The 8,910-nt window shown below is 40.7% G+C and overlaps 1 pseudogene; it reads left to right on the plus strand.

Annotated features, from left to right (window-relative positions):
• The first annotated feature begins 843 nt into the window (after positions 1-843).
• Positions 844-1,302, plus strand: LOC143404811 (nucleoside diphosphate kinase B pseudogene; annotated as a pseudogene).
• The last annotated feature ends 7,608 nt before the right edge of the window (positions 1,303-8,910 follow it).

Genomic DNA, 8,910 nt, shown 5'->3' on the forward strand with positions numbered 1-8,910 from the left:
AAGACCTAAATAGAAAGGTATTCAATGTTGATGGCCTGGAAGACAATACTGTTAAGATGACAATACACAATTCTTTTTAAAACTCCAATGGCCGATGTGATTCTGCAATCTTTGTAATGTTTTGAATAACCAATAAAAAATAAATAAAACTCCAATGGCCTCTTTTGCAGAAATGGAAAAACCAATTTCCAAATTCATATAGAACTGCAAGGGGACCCAAATAGCCCCAAAAGTGTTGAAATAAAAAAATTGAAGACTCACATGTCTTTTTATATTTTTAAGACATGGTCTCACTATATTGCCCAGGCTGGTATGAAATTCCTGGATTCAACAATCATTCTACTTCAACCTCCCACGTAGCTGGTTCTACCCATGTGTACCACTGTACCTGGTTCCAGAGAATTCAATACTCTTTGGTTCAAAACTTACTACAAAACTACTGTCATCAAAACAGAATGATGCTGGTATGAAGATGGACACATAAATTAATGGAATAGAACTTATAGAGTCCAGAAATGAACCAAATGCTTGATTTTCTACATAGGAGCCAAGAACAATGGGTTGACAAATGGTGTTGAGACAGTGGATATCACATGCAAAAGAAGGAAGTTGGATGCCTACTTCATTCCATGTACAAAAATTCATTCAACCCAGTTATAATAGCACATGCTATAATCCCAGCTATTTAGGAGGCTGAGGCAGGAGGATCACAATTTTGAGGCCAAACCACACAACTTAGCAAAACCTTGTCTCAAAATTAAAAAATAATAATAACAACAAAAAGGACTGGGGAGATTTCGGTCTTGCAGCCCAGCCACTGCCGGTCCAGCAGTTCCCTGGACCATGGCAAACCTCGAACGCAACTTCATCACCATCAAGCTGGACGTCGTGCAGTGCGGCCTGGTGGGCGAGATCATCAAGCGCTTTGAGCAGAAGGGGTTCTGGCTGGTGGCCATGAAGTTCTTTCGGGCCTCTGAGGACCATCTGAAGCAGCACTACATTGACCTGAAAGATTGAGTCTTCTTCCCAGGGCTGGTGAAGTACACGAACTCAGGGCCAGTGGTAGCTATGGTCTGGGAGGGGCTGAATGTGGTGAAGACAGGCCGAGGGATGCTTGGGGAGACGAATCCAGCAGATTCTAAACCAAGTACCATTCGAGGGGACTTCTGCATTCAAGTTGGCAGGAACATCATTCATGGCAGTGATTCCATAAAAAGTGCTGAAAAAGAGATCAGCCTATGGTTTAAGCATGAAGAATTAGTTAACTACAAGTCTTGGGCTCATGACTGGGTCTATGAGTAGAGGTGGTCAAAGCAGGGTCCCCTCTAGCAGTCTGAGGAGTCCTTGGACCCAGCTGTTCATTCCACTGACTTAGAAGGGGTAGGGTAGATCATTCTTTTCTAAAGCTATTTACCAATAAAGCCTTTGGAATTGGGTGCAAAAAAAAAAAAAAAAAAAAAAAGGACTGGGAACGTAGGTCAGTGTGCTCCTGGGTTCAATCCCCAGTATCCTGCCACCCAAAAAATACTCAAAATGGATCACTGACCTAAATAAAAGAACTAAAACTTTGAAACTCTTAAAAGAAAAATCTAGGGGTAAATCTTTAAGACCGAAGATCCAGATTCTTATATTTGATGACAAAAAAACAAAACCACATAATCATTGAAACATAGACTTTGACTCATTAAAAACTTTTATCAAGAATGTGAAAAGAAGGAGGGGGGGCTGGGATTGTGGCTCAGCAGTGGAGCGCTCACCTAGCATGTGCAAGGCCCTGGGTTCGATCCTCTGCATCACATATAAATAAAGGTATTGTGTGCAATTAAAACTAAAAAATAAATAAATAGTTAAAAAAAAAAAAAAAAAGAAGGCTGGAGCTGGAGCTCAGTGGCAGAGAGTTTGCCTAGCATGTGTGAGGTGCTGGGTTCAATTTTCAGCACCACACAAAAATAAACAAATAAAATAAAGGCATTCTGTCCATCTACAACTACAAAAAAAAAAAAAAAAAAGAATGTGAAAAGACAACTGACATACTGCCCAGGCTGGTCTGAAATTCCTGGACTCAACAATCCTTCTACATCAATCGTAGGTTGAGTTTAATTTTTTGTACAGACGATTGAACCCATGTGCACTTATTATTAGGAATTTTTTTAAGATATATATATATATATATATATATATATATATATATATATATGAGAGAGAGAGAGAGAGAGAGAGAGAGAGAATTCTTAATATTTATTTTTTAGTTTTCAGCGGACACAACATTTTTGTTTGTATGTGGTGCTGAGGATCGAACCCGGGCCTCATGCATGCCCGGCGAGCACGCTACTGCTTAAGCCACATCCCCAGCCCCATTATTAGGATTCTTGAGAGAAAGAGAACCAATAGGAGATAATTAGGAGTAATTCCTCAAAATAAATCTCTGAGGAGATGGGAGAAGGAGAGAGAGTGATATTATGGGAATTTCTCATGGGATTTTTAAAAAAAATTTTATTTATATATTTATTTTTTTGGTACTGGGAATAAAACCCAAGGGAATTTCACCACTGAACCACATCCCCAGTCCTTTTTTGTATTTTTTAATTTAGAGACAGGGTCTCACTAAATTGCTTAGGGCCTTGCTAAGTTGCTGAGGCTGGCTTTGAACTTGTGATCCTCCTGCCTCAGCCTCCTCTCATGGGGTTTTGGAGACCAATAAGTCCTACAATCTTCCATCAAAAAGCTGGAGACCCAAGAAAGCCAGTGCTCCGATTCAAGTTCAAAGGCCTCAGAACCAGGAGAGCTGATGTTCTAAATCCCAGAATGAGTGCAGGATGAGCTGAGATCCCCCAGTTCCATCAGTGAAGCAGAAAAGAAGGATTGAATTCATTTGTGTTCTGCCTTTTGTTCTGTTCAGGACTCAGCTGATTAGATGATGTCCACCTCCCCTGGGGAGATGATCTACATTCCTGAACCCACCAATTCAATTGGGAATTTCATCCAGAAACACCCAGAAATAATGTTTAGTCAGCCTGGGCATTCCCTGATTCAGTCAAGTTGATATATAAAATTAAGTATTACATGTGATATAATCAAAATAGGCAAATGACTAGAAAACAGATTCATAGTTACCAGAGGGAGGAGAAATGAGGAATGGGTATTTCTAAGGTGATGAAAAAGTCGAAACTAAATAGAGCTGGTAGTTGCACAACATTGTAAGTACACTAAACACCACTGAATTGTACACTTTAAAATGGTATGTTAAGCTGGGTGCATGCCTGTAATCCCAGCAGCTCAGGAGGCTGAGGCAGGAGGATGGCAGTTTCAAATTCAACCTCAGCAACTTAGTGAGACCCAAAGCATTTTGGTGAGATGCTGTCTCGAAACACACACACACACACACACACACACACATATGAAAAAAAAGGGCTGGGGATGTGGCTCAATGGTTAAGTGAACGTGAATTCAATCCTCTGTCCAAAAATTGAAAAGTATATTACATGGATTTTACCTCCAATTTTTTAATTGTAGGGGAAAAAGTAGTCATAGGGTACATCAGCACGTCACTTAATCCAGAAAGTCAGGTGTAGATCAATTAAGAGAGGTTTTCCTAATACATTTATTCCCAGCTAGGAAGCCAGATTGGATTTTCCAGTGAGAGTGTAGAGAACTGTCTACTGAATCCCAAAGAAGTGTTTCCTCTCTTGCCTAAAGAATTTGATTCTCCCTTAATTGAGAAAATTATCCTCAATGTTGAAGAAAACAAGTCCCTTCCGACTCCTGGACCAGAACTCAAAATCCAAATCTAGCATGTCCTGGGGAGGGGGACAAAAAGCAGACAGAAATAGGGAAGAGTGGGTCCGCCTGAAGAAAAAAAAAAAAAAATCGCAGGAAGTTGCTATTTTGTTTAGTGGAAAAACTGGGGACTATTTATGGAGGTGGATTCAGAGGGTACTTAACTAAGAAAAGCCTGACTATAATTTTAGATCAAAATGAACTTATTGATTTGAGTATATTTACTGGCAATTCTGCCTCCAGTGTGGTTCCTCTGACAGTTGGCAGCTGTTATTCTAGCAATCTGAAGTGTGGGTTTATGCAAACCTGAATACCACACTGGCCCATTGTTAATCTGTACAACAGTAGAAGTCTCTTAGTATAAATGAGAAGAAGAAAAGTAAAGGTGTCAGGAGACAAGAATGATTTATTGAATCTATATATACACCTTGCTGACCACTCCAATAATTATATTCCTTGAAAAAGTCCCCGACTTCACTTCCATTACTAAAGTTAAAGGACAATTGATGAGGGAAGTGCCAAAAATCATTTAAAAGCACTTTACTGACCATCTTCACTAAGCCAGGAAATGTGGTGGACTGGTCTCCTCTGATCTCAGGAGGATGAAAGAATTCTGGGTTGGTAGAGGCCAGGTGGTAGCAGTTCCCCATCAACAAAAACTGGGAAGAGATACCAAGAAGCAGCAGGGTTGATATGAAATCAGAATGGTCTGATCTACAGAAATCTTGGGAAACAATTAACTGATCATGTATAGCCTGCCAAGTTCCTATTTAACTTTTATAACAACAGGAAAAAAAAAAATATCTTCATACCCAGTAAACCAAGGCTTGTTTTGACACAATGGATAATTTTTATCTCTTATGCAATTCCCATACATAAATCAATTCAGGGGTGACAGATCATTGAACAGCAGCAACAACAACAACAACAACAATAACAAAAAATAGGACCCTTAAGGAAAGAGATAATAATAACAAGTCCAAACTATGAATCTTTCTCTTGGTCTTCTCCCAAAGATATATGTTCCAGCAAATACCTAAACCTTTTGGGGACAATCAGAAGGTTGTAACACTAACTCCTAGAGACCACAAAAGTCTTTGTGCTGTACTGGAATGCAGGCTTGGCTTATGAAATGAATGATTTGGTGTTCAGAAAGAAAAACACACCATTCTCGGGGCTGGGGTTGTGGCTCAGCGGTAGAGCTCTCACCTCTCACGTGTGAGACCCTGGGTTCAATCCTCAGCACCACATAAAAATAAATAAATAAAATAAAGATATTGTGCCCGTGTATAACTAAAAAAATCTAAAAAAAAAAAAAAGAAAGAAAGAAAAAGAAAAACAGACCATTCTAAATATTTCAGGCACAAATTACAATTTTATTTAATGCAAGAACTTGCTTACAAAGACATTGGCAATACTGAAGGAGCTAAGGGTAAAATGTGACATGATCCAGAATCCAGCTGCCACCCTTGGAATGAAGCCTATAGAACCACTCTTGCTACCACCCACTGCTGTCCGAGCTGGACACCAAAGCACAAAGGTTCTTCCTTCTTCCCACCTTCAGATATAAATAAGTCCTTTTCATTGGCAGAACCTAACTGGGACCCAGCTATCAATGGATCTGGGAAGTATTATTTGCTAGTTTCTATCTCTGATAGTAGAGGGGAGATCACAAAATGGCAAGTGAGAGGCTAAGTTAACAAGATACAAGGCATTCAGAGTCAGGTGACAAGTGGAATTTTGATCAAAATCCACTTGAGGATGGATCTGGTTCCCAAATGCAAGAAGTAGTCCTTATTTGTGTAATGGGAAAAAATATCTTAAACTACTGACAGAATCCTATTTTGGCTCCCAGACCATAGGTTAAAAACTATTATTATAAGAGAAGCAAAGTAGGGGGGCCTGGTGGCACACAGCTATAACTTCAGTGGCTCAGGAGGCTGAGGCAGGAGGATTACGAGTTCAAAGCCAACCTCAGCAAAAGCGAGGGGCTAAGCAACTAAGTCAGATCCTGTCTCTAAATGAAATACAAATAGGGCTGGGGATGTGGCTCAGTGGCCCAGTGCTCCTGAGTTCAATCCCTGGTACCTCTCCCCCCAAAAAAGAGAGAAGCAAAGTAGAATTCATTGAAGTTCCTCATTCCCACCAAAATGTCAATTAAATTTTAGAAATCCTGAAACATGGCAAAGATTAATGCCAACATCAGCTGGGCATGTTGGCATACATGCCTAAAATCCCAGTGGCTCTGGAGCCTGAGGCCAGAGGATCACAAGTTCAAATTTCGCCTCAGCAACTTAGCAAGGCCATAAGCAACTCAGCAAGACCCTGTCTCTAAATAAAATATAAAAAAGGGTTGGGATATGGCTCAGTGGTTGAACACCCCTGGGTTCAATCCCTGATACCAAAAAAAGAAAAAAGAAAAAAAAAGATTAAAAAGTCTTTAATGCCAATATCAAAGACTTAAAACATAGAGGTGGTGAATTCTGTCACATCCATAATCAAGTCTTGGATTTGGACAGTGGAAAAGACAGATGGTCCTGAAGAAGGCAGAGGAATATTAATCAAGTAGTGACCCCCAGTTGCAAATGGTATTATAGATGTGGTTTTTGGGTGGGAATAGCTCAGAAAACTTTATCAAGCAAATGGATTTTTCTCCATTATGACCAAGAATATAAGAAGCAATTCATTTCTAATTCGACCTCAAAACCATGCCAGCCCTTCTGCTCTGTGCTTTAATTTAGTCTGCAGGAATCTTGACTCTGCCACCATCTGTATCAGTCAGTTCAGGGCAGGAAACAGAAGCTGCTCTATGTATTTCTAGCAAACCTTGTGTGCCAGCAGTCATAGCTACAGAAAGGTGACATAAGCTGTTCCTCCAGATCTCATGAGGGTGTGTCTACTTAAAGGAATGTAATTCACTCTCAGAGCCACAGCTGCAAGGGAATCTGGAAAATACTGTTGGCTTCACAACTTCTTGGACAAGAGGGTGAGATAGAGGTCAAAAGTCAATCCAAAGGTACAACGTAATAGATAGGAATAAGTTCTGGTGTTCTATGGCATGGAAAGATGAATACAGTTAACAATAATGCATCGTATATCTTTGTTGTGTGTATGTGGTGCTGGGGATTGAACCCAGAGCCTCAGATATACCAGGCAAGTGCTCTACCACTGAGCTTCAATCCCAGGCCTTTTTGTTTTGAGACAGTCTCACTAAATTGCCCAGGTTGGCCTCAAACTTGACATCTTCCTGCCTCAGCCACCTGAGGATCTGAGTATAGGCAGCTGAGATTACAAGCATGCACCACCAGGTCTGGCCATTGTATATCTTAAAATAGCTGGTAGAGAGGATTTTGAATGAATTCACCATAAGGAAATGATAAAAGTTTAAGTTGATGGATATGCTACTTACCCTAATTTGATCATTATTCAGTGTATGCATGATGAAGCAAAACATCACCTGGTACCTCCTGAATATGTATAATTGTTTTATTGTGTGTATAATTGTTATTGATTTGGTGTCACACCAAATACTTGGTAACAGATGGATTACATAGGACTATGTTCCTTGAGAAAGAGGAGCAATTTGTGTCCCTGGAAGAGGCACTTACTCTAGGTTCAGGTTTGCTTTCCCTGCCTCTCATTTATCTCTGCCAGAACCTTCTTTCGTGGACTTAGTCCACCATCTTAGTTCCCACACTATACCATTTCTGAATGGTATCCACTTCATGAGAAAGAAAGTGAAACAGTTAGCTGATACCACAAGATTCATTGTTTTAGCTTGTGTTCTGTCAACCAGGCTTCTGGAATGGTGGAGAGGCGTATTAAAGGCCCAGGTAAGGTACTGACTTACACTTAGTACACACGGTACCACAACACTGTGCGAGACTGAGTTGTCTACAAGAAGCAGTATATGTTCTCATTCTCCTTCAGTCAGACACATAGCTCGAAAACAAGCTGAATGAGGATTCAATTATTTGGGGGTGATTCATGCCACTGAACAGAGAGGCAAAAAAAAAAAAAAAAAAGAAACTAAGATTTTTTGAGAATTTTAAATTCAGATAATCAAGGGGAAACAGGTTGTTATGAAGGAGTGGAGGCAGGGAGGAATCGTGGTAGACTTTCCAGCACTCTGAAGGATTCTATTCCTACTGCAATAATCTGTGATCCAAGTCACTGTGAGCCTACAGGTCTCTACAAGAGAATCCCTAGGGCGGGATCTCTGAGGGATGAGGGCTTGGGTCTGTCGCATGGGCAAAGAACTTGACCATCTGTTGCCACTGAGGGAGGATGGAATCTGGAATTACAGTGAAGAAGAGAAGTCATGGATGCAAATCAGCCTAGAATGGATTGCAGAGGGAAGGATGACAGTCTCTACTTGAATTTCCTTTTTCCAAGACTATATTTACATATTTAAATACCTTCCTCTTCTTCCTCCTCCCTTTCACCACTATTGACTCCAGGTAGTTGTATGGGCAGATTAGATTAGTTATGGGTTGCAGATTATTGAGAAAGGATGGAGAGAGAATAGGAGAAGTAGGTTAAGGCATTGGGGTCCCTTCCTTAGGGAGTAATTAAAAGTTTTTACTTACAGAAATGATAGCTGCTTTATGCTAATTGAGAAGTAAGTCCAAGCTTGGGACATGGAGTGTGCATCGTGCAGCAAGTGGGGTATATAAGATAGTTGATGTTTGGGCCATTGATAGTCAACCCACCTCCTTTTTGGGATAAACCTAACTGTTGTCATGAAGGAAATTCCAGTTCTCTCCTCCTGCTGCTGTGGCTTCTACAGAAACATAGGGTGAGAGATCTCTCCTCCCCACTCCCACATACAGCCAGAGAACAGGCTAATGTCGTGTGGGTCCCCAAAAAAGGACACTTGAGGCAAGTGGGAAGACATTATTACAATAATGGCTTTATCCATGCAGAGAAAGAAAAGGGTGGCTTGTACCCCTGAGCCAGTCCACAGCACTAGCTTCTGGAAGTGTTGTTGACAGAGTCAACCCCCAGAGCCAGACTTCAGCTGTTTTTGAAGCAGCATCCTTTGCTCTTTGGGCCTCAATGATCTCCCTCCTGGTGGTTTAAGAGTTACACTCAGTGCCCACCCCACAAAGGAGGCTCACTTTTTGTAAGAAT

Source organism: Callospermophilus lateralis, chromosome 7 (genome assembly GCF_048772815.1).
Source record: "Callospermophilus lateralis isolate mCalLat2 chromosome 7, mCalLat2.hap1, whole genome shotgun sequence".
Lineage (NCBI taxonomy): Eukaryota > Metazoa > Chordata > Mammalia > Rodentia > Sciuridae > Callospermophilus > Callospermophilus lateralis.